The 18,913-nt window shown below is 31.9% G+C and overlaps 1 protein-coding gene across 7 annotated transcripts in view; it reads right to left on the bottom strand.

Moving 5' to 3' along the window:
- The window catches only part of LOC145245887 (globin-like), a 420,901-nt gene that overhangs the window by 65,690 nt on the left and 336,298 nt on the right, over positions 1-18,913 (bottom strand). For 5 of the 7 annotated variants that reach the window (XM_080108497.1, XM_080109547.1, XM_080109001.1 and 2 more), the window contains one exon: positions 12,222-12,267. The exons of the other annotated variants lie outside the window; for them this stretch is intronic. The gene's annotated coding sequence lies outside the window, so the exon portion shown is untranslated. The remainder of the gene's footprint in view (positions 1-12,221; positions 12,268-18,913) is intronic. 7 annotated transcript variants of the gene reach the window in all.

Below are 18,913 nucleotides of genomic sequence, written 5' to 3' on the forward strand. Positions count from 1 at the left end.
AAACTGGGTTGTTTTTATTTATTTATTTTTTAACAGCAATCGTTCTACAGTTTACAGTTTTATTTATTTCATGCTTCGGCCATAGACTAACCAGGATTGACACAGAAGGTGCATTAAATAAAATGGCGTCTCCAACGGAGCGAAATTTAAGTTTCCCTTCCATTTTTACAACAACCGAACAAATAAGGGGGATTGATTTACTAGGATTTTTATTAGAAGCTGAGCACTTAATAAAATTATTTTATTGTTGAATTTTTCGCATTTTGGTAACATTTGTTAGTTAGCAATCGCTGATAGCTCACTGCAAAAATAAGAATGGTACTCATGCAGAATTTGATACCACTCCCTGATTCCATTTATGGTAAGAGTTCGACCGGCAATCACCGGATTCAACCGAGCGTTGTTTAAATGGTGAAATACTAAATCAACATTTTATTTATTTTTTTGTATAATTAATTAATTAATTAATTAATTAATGATGGGAGTATTTTATCTGTTTATTTTCTTAACATCTGTTGACAAAAATAATTTGTACATTCTCTTAAAACTCTACTTTCACCTAACTATTTATATAATATATCATATAAAACATTCATTTTTTCTTTTTATAATAAAAATTCCGTTTGCAAAAAGAAAGGTTTACTGCCAATTTTCTGTAAAAAAAAAAAAAGAAATAAGTGCGAGTTTTCCTGAAAAAAAACAACAAAAAACCTTTTCCCTAACAATTTATGGTAAAAAAGGAATCTTTTTTTGAGGTAACAAAATTGCAGAAAATATTAAAAGTAAATAAACAATACAAAATGCAATTTTTCTTGGGGAATGTGTTCCATGTTAACAAACTGAGCCACAGCAACGCGTGGCCAGGTACAGCTAGTATAATAATCAATACGAAATCTGCATTCATCAAAATATCATATTTAAGTGTATTGTAAGACCGGGCAATGCCAGACGGTCCGCTATTATTATTATAGAGTCGTGATTTTAAAAGTAAAAAAAAAAGTAGTTGGTTGCCATCAGCTAGAATCGAAACTGAAATCAAAATTATAGCATTCAAATCTCGTGACGTTATCACCGTACGGAGGGGACACGCATGTAAATTGATTAAAAATAAACTAAGATGAATGTACAAAATGTTTTTTTAACCCACGTTTGACCCCTTAAAAATTATTTTAACTGACTAAAAGAACGGCACATGAAACATCTAATCATTGAAGACTCCTAGTTTGAAAATATGGAGACAGACAAACCGACAGACATTATGAGTTTATAAATAAGACAACACGCAACAGACTAAATTAATATGATCAGCGTATTTATTTCTAATCTGTCAATTTTTTATTAATTTTTTTTTTAACTCATAACTCATAACTCACGACCTGTCAAAAAATTCCATAAGAATTGCATTTCAATTTTAACCTATATTTTATCAACCTAATTTTATCAGAATGTATTATGTAATCAATTCAGTTTGATGAAAATGTTTTATTTAATGTATGATATGAACATAAAAAACAGAAATGTAAAATAGTATTAGATAATAATATTGGTTTCGAGATGTGAATTCTTATTAATTCTCTGAGGATATCCGAGATGGTAGTATCAGTAATAGTAGAAATGCCTTTTCTTCGAATTGCCTGTCCTTGTTATTTTTGTACGTTAAACGAAACGAACACGACTGCCACCGGTTATAGTTTCCAGTAAAGTTGATACTCATTAATAAATCTGGGTTAGGGTTTATTTTGATTACAGTACCTCATATTTTCGAATGATGATTCATCTAAGCACTGACAAGGCTCAGCGTTGCTTAACTATGGCGATTTCATGCATGCAACGTGATTTTTTCTCATAACTTAGTCTGAAAGTTCATGCTTATTGATAGGGAGGGTTTTCCGCAACTTCATCACTCGTTTCTCTTATATTATCCATTATTTCCCACGTTTCATGAATAACGTTTATGGCAAAGGTGGAAGAATTGCTGTTTTCTGGAATCTGTCAATCTAACGATAATCGTTGGTTTTGATTTTGAAGTAATATTTTTAATTCCTTACATCAACTGGTTTCACATTTTGTCTAGACCGATTTCAACTAAAATTAAAAGTACAAGTGAAAGAATGTCCTAATTAGGACAAAATATTCAGGCATTTATTTCTAGATTGTATTTACTTGAGTGGTTTTTAAAACTTATTCTAAGGATTGAAGAGCAATTAATTACCATGGCCAAGTAATTGAAAAAAAAGAAAAAAAAAACATTTCATAAAAAAGTCATGTGAAAAAAAAAAAAAATGACTGCATCAAAAACAGCAAAAATATGTTTAATGTTTTCTATTCACACATCCCCCCCACACCTTTCCAATTATCTGATCGTCCATATCTTAAGTTTTACATGCTTTAAATATAAGAATCTGCACGGAATTTCGAACGGTACTCTTTGTTTAATCTACGTTCTATCATATATAAAAGGGATAAAAGTCGGAAATAATTCGCAATTGTATTCTGAAATCGGTACATTGTCGATAGAATGTTAAACCTACCGAAGATTGGCATTTATAAGTTAATTTTACCAAGTACTGTATCCGTTACACCACGTGTCCTTGCAGAGAATTCTAGTATGAATTTTGAAAACCTTAAACCTATTCTTTATTTTTAAATGTACAATTTTATTATTAATTGCTTATTATGACTTCTTATTGAGGTTCAATCTTAGTTCACAAACATACACGTATAAGATGATATATATATATATATATATATATATTTTTTTTTTTTTTAATTTATTTATTTATTTATTAATTAAAAAAGAATTTTTTTTTTTACATTTTCATCCCAAACAAGGCACATTACCACTTTGGTGTAAGGGGCTACTATCAGGGACATAAGCTACTGGGACACTATGCAGGGAGTTGGGCAGCAATATGTCGGTTCACGTTACACCTGAGCTTCTGCATGTCAGTACAGTTAGGGGAAGCAGGGACCCAGAATGGAATTCCAAAGTCTAGCGGTTGTGGGGAAGAAACTACTGGAGTAGAAAGCTCTCTTACATCTAGGAATCTATACTGTGAAGGGGTGGGATTTAGCTACTTGTCGGGTTTGTCTAGGGTATTTACGTCGTGGGGGCACATGTGCTTGAAGTTCGTCAGAGCATTCATTATTAAAATACTTGTAGAACAGGCAGAGGGATGCAACATTTCGTCGATGGGACAGAGGCTGAAGCCTAGATGACAGTTCAGGACCTATCAAGTTGGAGATTCTCTTTTGGACTTTGTCTAGGAGCGAGAGACTAGTAGCAGATGCACCAGCCCAAATATGACAACAATACTCCATACATGAGCGAATGGTGGCCTTATAGAGATCCATGATACTTTCGGGCGTTAGTAGCTTTCTAGCACGGTAGAGAGAGCCTACTTTCCTCGCAGCGGTCCTGGCAATGCTCTCAATGTAATTGTTCCAACTTATGTTTCCTGTGAACGTTAGGCCGAGGAGTTTAAAAGAAGTACTTTCAAATAATGAATCTTTGGCCATTGCTATTGTTGATATATATATATATATATATATATATATATATATATATATATATATATATATATATATATATATATATATATATATATATATAACTACTTCATTTACTCACATAAACCTAATATACGAAAGTATAGATTTATGCGTAAACTTTAAGTATTTACTTCAAAAGTGCTCAATACGTAGGTAGAGCTAGTTAGTAATTTATAAAATATATATGGCGATTAAGCTACACTGAATATTCTGTGTTTCATCCACTATAGGATTCGTCAGCCTGACGAATCCTATAGTGGATGAAACGCAGAATATTCAGTGTAGCTTAATCGCCATATATATTTTATAAATTACTATATATATATATATATATATATATATATATATATATATATATATATACACACACACATATATATATATATATATATATATATATATATATATATATATATATAGAGAGAGAGAGAGAGAGAGAGAGAGAGAATTAAAATTATGAAAAAATTATTATTCATAAACAAAGAATACAAGATAAAGGGAATTACTTCCTTATTCCATGGAGTTTAAACAATTTGACTTTTTTTCTTCAGAGGAAAACGGTTTGCAAAAGGAATTTTATTGAGGCTAGCTATAATTTAACTCTAGCACAATTTATATATAAATATATATATATATATATATATATATATATATATATATATATTTACAAGGTTGTCACGACTTATCAAGGCCCGAAAGCAAACTGAGGATGAGGTTTAATGAGTGTAACGTTGTTATCGGGACAACGACGTAGTAATTACAAGCACGCACATACACAATTTTTACAAAAACGCTGGGAGAATTTAAGTAGGTTAAACTAAAAAATGTGAATGCGGTATTGTGGTAAATAGTGCCAGTCAAGAGTAATTTCACAAGTTGTATAGACAATAGAAAGATCCTGCACTCCCCCTCCCCCAATTCCTTATAAGGCTTCATGCCTAAGTTTCTTGTTTATGATTTTTTCTTTTTATTATTTTTCAGCCTTAAATTGTAAATTGTTACCAGCAATAAACTATATATAAAGGATCAAAGTGTAGTATCTGTTCTGATGCCGCACTTTACCTTTTTCACTTCACTCTTTTGGTCTCGGTTAGTGGAGGAGAAATCCTTCATGACTAATGCATTTTTATTTTTGTTACTTACCAAAGTGTCCCTTTTTGGGGAGCTGGTTTCTCCCCACATTAAAAACCGACCTTGTGCCCAACTTTGCCCTCGTGGGGAAGCAAGTAAACAAAAATAGAAAAAGGGTTTTTAATGTGAATATCAATACACAAACAAAACAAATTTATAGGAGTATATATATATATATATATATATATATATATATATATATATATATATATATATATATATATATGTGTGTGTGTGTGTGTGTGTGTGTGTGTGTGTGTGTGTGTGTTCGACAAAGTACGAAGTTGATACGAGTAAGGTTTCCATTGCACGTTGAAACAAAAACTTCGTATGTGCCGACGAAAACTCCTCGTTGTCACGTTGAGTTTCTTTCTTTCTTTTTTATTTTAATTCCCCAAGTTTAAAGAGACCCATTATTTAGTGAAGAGCGCCGCCTTCGTCGCGACAAGAGTCGCGCAAACAAACAAACAAACAAACAAACAAACAAAAAATAATGGGAAGAATAAAACTGTTTGTTTGTCTTTTTTGCGGCGAATAGTGATTGTAGAGAGAAAGACATCGACCAAAGATCATCTTTACGTAGATTTTGGTCTTGTTGTTGTTGTTGTTGTTGTTGTTTACGGGGATGGCTATAGTGTTGGTGATAGGACGGGTCTCCATATCCTATATCAGAAATCACCTCATGACTTTCTTACTGTCTAAAATAATATTCTCATACAGAGCAAGGTAAAACACTAAGATTTTTATATTTGACTACTTGACCCCAGATGACCTCCGATGAATTTTGGTGTTATTTGTGTTTTTGCCGTGCTTTTGTTGTTATTGCTCTTAATTGTGTATTTTGAGGAACGTTTTTAAAGCACGCGCCACTTTCAAAATTGTATACAACATAATGCTGTTGACATGCAGGTTTAAGTTAGATCAACAAAGTTAAGCGACGTTAACGTTGGCAGTACTAAAATGGGTTACCATTTGGTAAGACCAGGTGCTGTAGTCTCTGAAGTCTGGGAAGGGATGAGTACTGCGTGGCCTTTTTTACCCAAGACACGTCGCATGAAATACTATAGCGTCCTCACGACCTCAAAGGGTTATAAGGGGCTATTAGATCTCCCCGGACCTTCATAAACATTTTAGTGACCTTTATAGAAAATCAAAAAAGAAAAAGAAAGAAAAAATTCTCAACGACGTAGAATTTCTCTCCGAGAGTAACAGAAATGAATATTGTACCTTAAGCGCAGGAAACTGTCCTAGAAAAAGCATTCTTACAATAAACTATCTCAAGTAATATATCAACAACTAAGATGCCAGGCATCGATAAGTACTGCGGTAGTAGGAGTACAGCCGGGCCGTTACCCGTATACATTACGATCCAATTACCTAAATTGTGTTAACCTATCGCATTGTTGAATTACAGAAATAAACTTTGTAATATTTGGATTATTAGGATTATTCCGACTACTGTTCTAATCTTGAATGTTATTCTCACAATGTTTCAGTCGATGTAACCTCCGTCCTTCTTCAGGTATATCTTGTCGAACTCAGGAATCTATCTGTCAAACTCAGCAAGGACCTGTGGCGTAACGGATGCAATACTAGGTTCTTAGTGATCCTCTTTTAGAGGTTGAAGGTTCAATCCTCAGTATACTAAGAATGCAACTGCGAATTACTTAAGACTTCTTTTCGAGCACAAGAACATGCTATCTCTATGAATGAAATAACGGATTCCGTTTGACATTCCATGCGAATTCCTAAGTTCAACAGAAAGATTCACGTATTCAACAAGGTACACCTAAAAAGTTAGAAGGTTACATCGGCAAAAATGTTGTGAGAATGCCACACTCAAGATGAGAGCAGTAGTCCGAATAATTCAAATAATACAAATTATCAATCCTCATCAAAAATATCCAGAAAAAAAAAATATTTCTAATATTTGTATGTTGACCGTTTGAAAGTAAAAAGTTGCCGACTATAGTTGTGGGCAACCCGAAGGTTCCTTTTTATTGGTTACCACTACGAGATGTAGGGGAAAGCATCACATTTTTCATGGGAGTACCCATTCTCATCTTTTAATGTTGAGTGTTTGGTAAAGAGTCATCATTTTTTTAAATCATTGCAGAACTTGATAGAGGATTGATTCCCGGTCTCCCGGTTCATTATTTCGTGATTCGTCGTTTTATCAAATATTGCATTGCTGATATGTTTGAAACAATCCAGGATATAAAACCACCGGAACTTTCGACAATGAACCTCTACACTGAACTACCTCCGGGCAAGCCCGTTTATTTAAAAAGGTTCACTTTGTTCTCTCTTTCTCTGTCTCTGTCTCTCTGTCTCTGTCTGTCTGTCTGTCTCTCTCTCTCTCTCTCTCTCTCTCTCTCTATATATATATATATATATATATATATATATATAGATATATATATATCCGCTTCCGGTCGTAAACGCTCTTTTATCGAGAATACGAACAGGAAGTAACAGTACTTTCCTTAAAGTGGCCAGAAATGGCCTATTTAACCGCAGCAACTTTTCGAAAATTGTTGGCGATATATAAAAATTAATCTGGACGAATATTGGCAAATTTAGAACATAGGGTTGTGGGCTTAATCCATTTTATAACTGCCTGCCTCTCCTCCTTTATATCTTTTATATTGTTCTGGGATACAATTGAAAATGAAGCCCTGTAACAAGATCAGACACTTTTATCTTACAAGAAATCTAATCGTAGTAAATTTGTATTATACATGTAGTGTCTCTATATGTCTGTCTGTATGAGAACGCAATTGGAAAACAAAACTGTACATCAAGATCAAACAAAATAAAATAAAAGCATAACTAATTTTATTTTGTGTGCATGACTTCTTCATATTCTTGTCTCTCGGTATATACGAGCATACAATTTAAAGTAAAGCTCTATATCAAGATCAAACAAGTATCGTGTAAAAATATTATCAGGAACCTAGAATATTTCTAAAATTTAGACTGGAGGCATCTTACGAAGAAATTGAAACTCAGACGTCTGATGAAGACGGCTCAAATTTAATGCAAATCTGAAATATTACAATTTTCAAATAAAAGATTATGCTTATATTATGCCCGTTAATTCCATAAAAGATCCTGAACAAACTGAAATTTGATGAATATTTATTAATTGATGTCTAATAAATATGGTTAATATTTTACAATAAATTGCTGTCTAAATTTTCATGAAGAAATTCTATCCTCTATTTGTCTTTTTGCATTAAACGAAATAAAATAAAATATATCCCACATTACCAACCTTTATGCTAGCAGTTGGATTTTAAAAGTCATAACGATCGCGTAATTAGTTTGAACAGTAAATCTTATAATACAACTATATAGACATACACACACCTAACGTTACATATAAGTCGACAACACCATAAAAAGTTCAATACGAAAATCAAACAGAAAGTATTTAATGAATACACTATGCTTTTATGAGAAGGACGATTAGAACGAAAGAATGGGTTCCAAAACAATGGAAAAATCAAGACGAAGGCCAACTCTCTGATGAAGAGACGACCCCGACAGTTAACTAGGTCCTATGTAGCCACTCGTAGCCAAGGACAAAACACATTGGAAGGAAACATAGAAAGTGTTTTCTTTTTTTTACTAACGGAGTCACCACTTATCAAGGCCTGGAGGCTACTTGAGGATACCGGTTAATGATTGTACAATAGTCAATGGGACAATATCGTAGTAATCGTTAATTTGTAAACTATTATGTTATTATAATTTGTAAACTATTATGTTATTATAATTTGTAAACTATTATGTTATTATATATGCTGTTCGTTTTCGATCAGTTTGTGTATAGACTGATATTCATATTTATAAAAACACCAAAAAAATGAAGATTTTAAAAGAATGGTATTTAGATTTTTAAACTGTTATCGTACGATAGAACGATGATGATCGCTTCTGTGCCCATGCTTAAATTGCTGCAGAAAATTGAAATAATGTCACAACTTTTGGGCGGAAAAAGCAATTTATTCACTGCCCACCAATGGTTGATGGATTTTTGATTGACGGCTACTGGTGGAGATCTCTACTTATATGCAAAAGGCACTATTGATATATATATATATATATATATATATATATATATATATATATATATATATATATATATATATATATATATATGTGTGTGTGTGTGTGTGTGTGTGTGTGTGTGTGTGTGTGTGTGTGTGTGTGTGTGAGTCCATTCCTGATCAACTCCGAAACGGCTAACTGATTTTCTTGAAATTTCACGCAAATGTATTTTATGTGTCTGGAAGTGTTTTTAGATAGATTTTTTTATCGAAATGTCTTCGATGAGTATCGAAAATTGATAATCGAAATAATCCGATTAAAGAAGAAACATGCCGATTTTTTACCAAACATCACCCTTATAAAGCCTAACATCAAAAGTACATTTTGTAAGTTTTATCACCACACAAGCAGAAGAGCCCAACATATAAAATCAACAGTAGGTTCTTTAATAAGATAGGAGTGCATTCGAAATGAATGTTCCTGTTTAAAGCGCAATTAAACCACGATGCTTGACTTTTGCATTTAAACTTTAATTCAAGCCATTATATATAAAATACTTTTATGAAATCAACAGTGCAATGTACATTCCAATTAATCGATGGACCAATCAGTGCGGGTAGGCATGTAAAGCTTCTTCCAGGTGCACCGCGTTCGATCCCAGACTAGAGCAGGTAATTAATAGATTTGATTGTAAAATGGACGATTTCACCGATTTTGATGACAATAAATGTATTAGAAGTGTGGAAAATTCGTTGTTCCTCATTCAATACTGGGCAACATTTTTTTTTTTTTTTTACACAGTGATCACCACTTATCAAGGCCCGGAAGCCACTCAGGGATAAGAGTTATTGCAAGTACATTACGTTAGTGTGGAGATTTGATGAAGTGTTTTCTTAAGAGGGCGATTCATTAGGAATTTGTTAACATTGGACTTGAAGACATCCAAGTTGTAGTCCGGTGGGAAGCAGGCAGACGGAACAGAGTTCCATAGGCGTGCAGTTCTAAGAAAGAAGCTTTGTTCATGGAATCCGCGTTTTGATTTAGGCACAGATATAGAGTGGGGGAAATTTTTCACAGTGGATTCAGCTAGACGGGTGTTTTTCGTGAAAGATTGGCGAGGGGGGGACCAGCATATATTAATTTTTATTTATTCAATAGTTACAAATCCAAATTTACAAATCCAAATTTACAAATCCAAATTTACAAATACAAAGTTACAAATACAAATTTACAAATACAAAGTTACAAATACAAATTTACAAATACAAATTTACAAATACAAAGTTACAAATACAAATTTAGAAATACAAAGTTACAAATACAAATTTACAAATACAAATTTACAAAAACAAAGTTACAAATATAAATTTACAAATACAAATTTACAAATACAAAGTTACAAATACAAATTTACAAATACAAATTTACAAATACAAAAAAATTACAAATTTAAAAAAATTATAAATTCAAAAAAATTACAAATTCAAAAAAATTACAAATTCAAAAAAATTACAAATTCAAAAAAATTACAAATTCAAAAAAATTACAAATTCAAAAAAATTGCAAATTCAAAAAAATTACAAATTCAAAAAAATTGCAGATTAATTTGAGGAGATTGCTTTCATGACTAATAACCCCCTTCAAACTCATCCTTCAAACACATAAGTTTGATATTCACAGGTAACATGAATTGGAACAAATACTTTGACTTTGCTCCTTCTACTGTGCTAGAAAATTACTCACACCTGAGAGTATCCTGTACCTCTACAAAGCCACCATTCGCATTTGCATGGAGCATTGTTGCCCCATCTAGGTTGGTGCATCTACTACTAGTCTCTCGCTCTCAGACAGAGTCAAACAAGAGTTTCGAATCTAATCGGTCGCGCAATGACCACTAAGCCCCAACCCCTGTAAAATTGCCGCAGTGTTGCATTTCTCTCCATTAATAATATTACACTAAGTTAGGCACAAATACTACTGACACATTTTATGTAAAAATGTTCACATTAAAATATGAAAAGAACAAAAATGAGCAGGTTGGTAATGCAATCATTCAGAAAAATTATAAAGCATAATATTTGTATCCAACAAATCGACTTGTTGCTTTCTGTTTTAATTAAGGAAATCAGTTACGGTCCCTTAGTAATTACTATTTTATATATGTAAGAGAGAAGAAGGAGGGAGGGAGAAAGAGAAAGAGAGAGAGAGAGAGAGAGAGAGAGAGAGAGAGAGAGAGAGAGAGAGAGAGAGAGAGAGAGAGAGAGAGAGAGAGAGAGAGAGAGAGAGAGAGAGAGAGATGAAGGACGTGATGCTTCGGGGTAAGAGGACATGTAGCTAGTTTGAATAGAAAAATAAAGGGAATGGCAGGTTAAAAGGTTACATAGGAGTGATCGCAGGTTAAAAGGTTACATAGGAGTGATCGCATTGAGATATGAGTCATTATGATTGAGAACAAGTAATAGAAGCGAAGAGTTGAGAGTAAAATAAATGAAAAACAACGAAATCGTTTCAATGCAATTGAGTTTCTGCTTATTTTCTTTTTTAGTAGAAAAAGTGGGAAATGATAAAAACGGGAATTCTTGGGTTGTTGGGTTAATATAATATTTACGGGCTTGTTGAATTTAATAACTTACCAAGTGATTTGACAATGAATTCATTTTTCAGGGTACGAAACTTATACTCTGGCTGATTCCATTGCTTTTTAGTAGGCCTATGACAACAGCATATTTTTCCCTTGTTTTGACTTTCATATATATATATATATATATATATATATATATATATATATATATATATATATATATATATAAAACTACTTCATTTAATCACATAAATTAATATACGAAAGTATAAATTTATGTACTGCAACAGTGCTCAATACATAGGTAGAGCTAGGTAGTAAGTTATATATACATATGTATTTTATGACTTACTTAATATATATATATATGTATATATATATGTATATATATATATATATGTATATATATATATATATTTATATATATATATATATATATATGAGCAAACAGTTAATAAAATATGTTAATAAAATATTTAATAAAAGCTCTATTTCCTATTTGGTTTTATCTAGCTTTTACATCTGGCTGAGATAATTTTATAAATATTAATTCTTTAATATTTATAATATACTTTAATTATACCATCTTGGATCATTTTGGTAAATTTAATTGTAATTTTTATTTTATTTTATTTTATTTATATATATATATATATATATATAATTCTCATCTTTTTCCCAGTTGTTTCACGACGTTTTGGCCATATTAGGATATTCTGTTGTCCTAACCCTACTTATAAGTGTGTTTCATTGTATGATTAACATCGTTTTTAAACAGCTGTCAACAACTATAATATATCTGTGCATACTCTTTATGTTACTAATATCTTTAACAAAATATTGATATCAATATTTGCCATAATTTTTGACAGCACGCATATTATTAAGAAAAACAACTTACCGAAGAGAAAACCTGTTTGCTTTATAAATAATTATTCTCTCGTTATCTGCAAAAATAATAAAAATAACAAATTAATAAGTCTTTCTATACGAATATATATATATATATATATATATATATATATATATATATATATATATATATATATATATATATATATATATATATATGGTTACTTCATTTAATCACATAAAGTAATATACAAAGATATAATTTTATGTGTAAATTTTCAGTATTTACTTCAACAGTGCTTAATACATAGGTAGAGCTAGGTAGTAAGTTATGAAAATATATACGGGAATTAAGCTACACAGAATATTCCGCGTTTCATTCTCATAAGCCTAACGAATTCTCACGAGAATGAAACACGGAATTAATTTCCATATACATTTTCAGGCCGCCCGTCATTACCTGATCGTAAAATACATTTAAATATGATATTTTCATTAATGCATATTTCGTATTTATTATTATATTATATTGAAACCAATAAATAGTAATGATTTAAACAGTAAAAAAATGACTCATGCGTCAACGCCGAGAATCGAACCCAAAACGTTTAGCTTACGATTACATTTTCCTTCGATGTTAATGCCTAAGCTATGAAACATGTTTGCTGCAAGGCTGAAAATAAAAACATGAACCAACAGCTGTTACTTTACGCATTCATATTCGTAATGCCGTCGTTCGACATTCAGCTGGCAAATTCGAATTTTTAATTTACACACGTTTGCACCGATTTTCCCTGGCTAAAGCCCAAGTATAAAGTTTCGCATGGGTGTCGAATACCCTATATATATATATATATATATATATATATATATATATATATATATGATCATCCCATAAGAAAACCGAAAACACTAATAGAGAATTAATTAAAATGTACGTTTAGAAGAATATGCAAATTAACTAGATCTTATGCAGAGGAATGCAATTCCACAAGGATCAAAGTGTAGTATCTGTTTTGATGCTGCACTAGGTGTATCAGAATTTTTGTAGGAATTTTTGACACCCCTAACACGAAACTGGGAATAAAATATAAAAAACTCGTAATTTCTCTGTTAAAAGTGGGTTGTTTATTTTCTTTATGGATTATACTTTCAAAATAAACTATTAAAGTTGTATAAAAAGTAATAGAAATATGTTTTTTATTAAAAAAAAACAGTAATGAAATTAATTGAATTTTATGAGTTTTGTATTTTTCAATTTTTAAACTTAAAAAATCTATCAAAATTTTTCTATTGATTCTATTTTTACGATATTTTCAGGGTCAATGTGGAAGTTTATGCTCTTCCCAATAAACCGAATATAATATTTTAGACAAATATATTTTTTTTAATTCACCCCCCCCTATTTTGAAATGTCTATTAAAAAGTAAATAATTAATTTATGTGCCAAAGTTTTATATATCACAAATTGAAGATAAAAGGTCCATAAATAATATATTCTAATTCAAAACGAAAAAAAAAAAAAGAACAGTTTTTTTGGAAATTTACCTGTGAAGTCCGAAGTTTAAAACCTTTTTTTTTTTTTAAAATAAAACACGTCGTTTGTATTTTTTTAAAATGAAACCTTGGTCCTTGCCCCTTTAATTGAAAAAAAAAGTAGGGTTTGAATTACATTTCTCGAGTAGTTATAAGCTTGGAAAGGCAGGGGTCGAATTAATTCACCCCCCCATTTTGAAATGTCTATTAGAAAGTAAATAATTTATGTATGTGCCAAAGTTTTATATATCACAAATTGAAGATAAAAGATCAATAAATAATATATTTTAATTTAACACAAAAAAGAACAGTTTTTTTGGAAATTTACCTGTAAAGTCCGAAGTTTAAAACCTTTTTTTTTTTTAAACCACGTTGTTTGTATTTTTTTTAAATGAAACCTTGGTCCTTGTTCCTTTAATTGAAAAAAAAATAGGGTTTGAATTACATTTTCGAGTAGTTCTAAGCTTGGAAAACCAGGGGGTCTAATTATTCAATATTTTTCATGAATTTTCTGACACCCCTACTGCAATGCTGCACTGTACTTTTTTACTCTTTTTTTATCTCGGTTAGTGGAGGAAAAATCCTTCATGACATACATTTTTTATTTTTTTACTAACCAGAGTGCCCCTTTTTGGGGGAGAGGGAGCTGGGCCCCCAGCACATTAAAAACCGACCTGTTGTATAACTCTTCCCCCGTGAAGAGGCAAGGAAACAACAACAAAAAAGGATTCTTCGGGCCAGAATCAAACTTTTACAAACCGGAGTGGAACGGGCGGTCTATCAACTAGACGAGGTTGGGAGGGCCAAACTAACCACCGCTTGTATTTTTTTTATCCCCCTCGACACAAATGAATTATTGTATTACCTTTATTGTTATCTTTTTGTTTTTACACGTTAATAAAAAAATGTTTTTAAAATTGAGTGCTAATAGGACGTCCCCAAGTACGAAAGGGCGAATGCGGTATTATGGTGGAAGAAGATACTAGCTAAGAGAAACTTGTTTAGTTCTGGAGTGACAAGGATGAGCAACGACCCACATCTTCCCCCCTTTTGAGTTGGCCTTGTGCCTAAGTTTTTTGTTCATGTTTATTTTTGCCTGAATAAAAGATTTAATATCTCAAAGTGTAGTACCTGTTCTGATGCTGCACTTTTGGGTCCCGATTAATGGAGGAGAAATCCTTTATGACTGATACATTTTTTTATTTTTGTTACTAACCAGAGTGCTCCTTTTGGGGGAACTGGTTTCCTTCACATTAAAAACCGACCTTGTGTCTAACTTAGTCCTCGTAGGGAGGCAAGTAAAAACAATGAAAAAAAGGTTTTTTATATGAATATCAATACACACAAAAACAAATTTATATAAAGGAATCCACATAGAGTAGTGTTTCGCAGCTCATCAGTGCGGCAAGACAGGTAACTACTTCAAGCCAGGATAGAAATCCTACCGTCTATACGACAGTCAAGTCTCCTAACCACTACGCTATCGGCGTGAAGGGTCGTGAGTTTTAACGATGTTTTGACATCGTCCGATATATATATATATATATATATATATATATATATGGAATGATAAATTTGCCGCCCTAGAAAAGACGACATGATTCCATTTCCGTTTGATGAAAACCGGTTTTCTTTTTTTTATTGCAGACTATTTACTAGTTGACCAAGAGCGATAGGAGCTTTCCCTCAGGTCAGAAAGTGACAATTGTGCTACTTATGCTCTATATCGATTCAAGTTAATAGAGCAGGACCATTTCCAGCACCATCAAAATGCATCGCTGGATTGCCACAAATAACAGGGACGTGCACAGGTTGATGAAAACAAACTTTTCGGTCACAGTTATGGTCTTTGGTGTGGTTTCAAGTAAGGGCCACATCATGCCACCTCACATCTTCGAAGTCGGCATGAAAGTAAACAAAGTGTATCTGGATGTGCTGAAGAGTGTAGTGATCCCCTGGTGTCATTAGTTGCAGACCCTGGGTGTGACAGCAGGATTCGGCCCCGGCCCACAAGTCCAAAGAGACCCAGTATTGGCTTCAGAAGGAGTGCTATGACTTTGTACCCTTCTTTCACTGATCTCCTTCCTTCCCGACCTGAACCGTGGCTACCGAGAGTAAAGAAGGCCGATGCACATGACAGCGTGACGTCATTATCAGATCCACTTGTAGGGATATGATCTAGGCTATCGGCAGCAGTTTCGTCTAGTTTTCAGTCTGCTGTCTAACATGGCGTATTCTTGCGTTGTTACAAATTTCCAGGGAAATTATCCAAAAGGCCCCAAAGTACATATATTTTCTTATCCTAAACTTTCTCAATTTGGATACGTGCCATTAGAAGGGAAATTTTTTTATTCCAACCAAATATAGTAAAATAAGTAATGTTATTTGTTAATAATTAAACGTGTATTTAATTAGAACTGTATTCAAGTACTTTCATAACGTTTGATAACATTGTTAATATAAATTAAAATACTTTCATAACGTTTAATAACATTGTTAATATAAATTAAAATACTTTCATAACGTTTGATAACATTGTTAATATAAATTAAAATACTTTCATAACGTTTAATAACATTGTTAATATAAATTAAAGAAACAATACTATTTATTGCTAATACAGCAAATATTATGTTTATATTTTTAACTGTTTATTTTCTTATAAGGCTAAAAAAGGAAGGTTTAAAATTTAATTTAATTTTGTTTTAGGTATTATAAACAAATAATTTTTACATCAGAATAATTGTCAAAATGTCTTTTTAGTAATAAATAAAACCTTTCAGTGAGTATGTTCAAATATTTTAAAGTTCTATATCTTTTTCTAAAGTCGGTTTGAAAATTATTCACCACGCGGCTATTAATGAAATTAGCGGTGACTGAACGTTATATATTAAAATTGATTGTTTCTCTTTAGAATTATAAACAAATAATTTTTACATGAGAATATTTGTCAAAAATATATTTTTAAATTTATTTACTTGCCTCCCCACGAGGGCACAGTTAAACACAAGCTCGGTTTTTAATGTGGAAAAATTTAGCTCCCCAAAAAGGGACACTCTGGATAGCAACAAAAATTAAATAAAAATTGTCTCAGTCATGAAGGATTTCTCCGCCACTGACCGAGGACAGAACAAATGAAGTGTAGCATCAGAACAGATACTACACTGTGATTATTATTGTAAATGTTTGTTTACTGTCTTTTCTTATATTTTAGCAATAGTTTACACTATGGTATGAATGTTTTCTTTAATTATGTTTTTAGGTATGTGAACATCATTTTCGGCCTGAGGATGTAATAAAGGAGAAGTCAAGATTCGATGATAAAACGTCGTGAAATAAACACGCAAGATGAGAACATTGGTCCGAATAATCTCTAAAGTTCCCAAAAATAACATTCAATCCATGTGATTTTTCTCTAAATTAAATTAAAAAAAATATTTCTGCACTAGTAACTTTTATTGTTTGTTTGTATTTAAATTATTTGTTTGATTTCAATTTTTTGAATTTTATCGTCTGTTTTCATTCTTAAAATTATTTATCGTTTGTTTTTACTTTTAAAATTAGTCATCGTTGGTGTTTAATGTTTTAAATTCTTTGTTTCCTAAATTCATAATTCAGTTTTATCAGTATTAAATTGTATATTGCTTTAAAATTACTTAATTTTACATAGATAATATTTATATTTTATATTGAATAAAGTTCAGTTTCAATATTAATCGAACTGTGTTACTTTTTGTTTTTAAAAATGTTTTATTGCTCTTTTTCAAATGACCCTCATATAGTACTGACAGTCTGACAACTCTTACCTACATTGCCTGCATGCATTTTTCAGTTAACAGGCCTTCTTCTTACTCTCGGTGACCGTGCCTAAACCCGCTTGACTACTTCGTTTGGTCTTACACCGAGAACATCACTAACATGACCTCCCACAACAATGTCTGATCGCCGAGTATTCGCCGAGCTCCGCTGGTACTTGTGGGAAAGGCATGCTCCCAATTCCAGTCTTGTATCGAGGTGATGATTGAGGCTGAAGGCGGCTACATTGTATAAATATCAACTCTACTATATAATCAAGTTACCTGAATTGATTTTTTTCAATTAAAGTTTTAAAATAAAGTTGTAGTGTTCTTTTGTTTAGGGTGACAACTTTATCGTTCAACCCCGTCGAGAAAATTCGTTTTCGTAAAATGCTTTATGAAAATTAGCTGCAATCGACAAAAAATGAAGCAGAAAAACAGAATTTAAAATATAATTTTTGTCATTTGTTTTTTGTTTTAGTAGTATTTTAGTTTTTGATTATTGTCTCTACTTAGATATAAAACAGCACGTTGTGTGTGTGTGTGTGTGTTTGAGTGTGTATGTATTTTGTGTGTGTGTGTGTGTCTGTGTGTGTGTCTGTGTGTGTATGTATTTTGTGTGTGTGTGTGTGTGTGTGTGTGTGTGGGTGTGTGTCTGTGTGTGAGTTCGTTCCCATGGACCACGAAATGACTGAGGCGATTGTTTTTTGTTTTTTTTAATTTCAAACATGTATGCTTGGGAATGTTCTTAGATAATTTTGTATCGATAATTATCGAAAATCGATAATCAAAAATATCCGATTAAAGAAGGAACAGTTCGATTTTAACCAAAGTTAACAACAAGGGAACATTTCTGCTTAAAGCACGATTGAACCATGAGACTTGACTTTTACATTTTAAACTTTTAGTCATTATATGTAAATAATTTTATAAATCCAACAATAAGTTCTCTAAAATGTAGACTACAATATATTTGGAGTGCTTTTTATTTTGGATTATTATTCCGAATGCACGTGAAATTGGTTCTGAAGCAAGAGGCTTTATGGGAAGAGAACAAAGCTGTGTTCATTTCCGCCTGTTATGAAACACAACAGTTCAACCACATGGTCGAAAAATGTTAGAACCACGTGATTAATCTACCTTTTTAAATTTACTTTTAAGTCGCCGCTTATTAAAGTCAAAAGCCACTCGAGAATAAGGATTAATGAGGCTGATATTATTTTCAACTGAAAGATTTGGAAAACTATAGGAGTATTGATCTATGAACTAATTACATATTGATCGTTTTTAATCAAGTATCCGTTAACAGTGGAGTTGAAGACACCCAAGATGTACTTCGTATTATTTGGATTATTCGGACTACTGTTCTAATCTTGAGTGCTATTCTCACAACGTTTTGGCCGATGTA

This window comes from Euprymna scolopes, chromosome 1 (genome assembly GCF_053919585.1).
Source record: "Euprymna scolopes isolate OS-2025 chromosome 1, ASM5391958v1, whole genome shotgun sequence".
NCBI lineage: Eukaryota > Metazoa > Mollusca > Cephalopoda > Sepiida > Sepiolidae > Euprymna > Euprymna scolopes.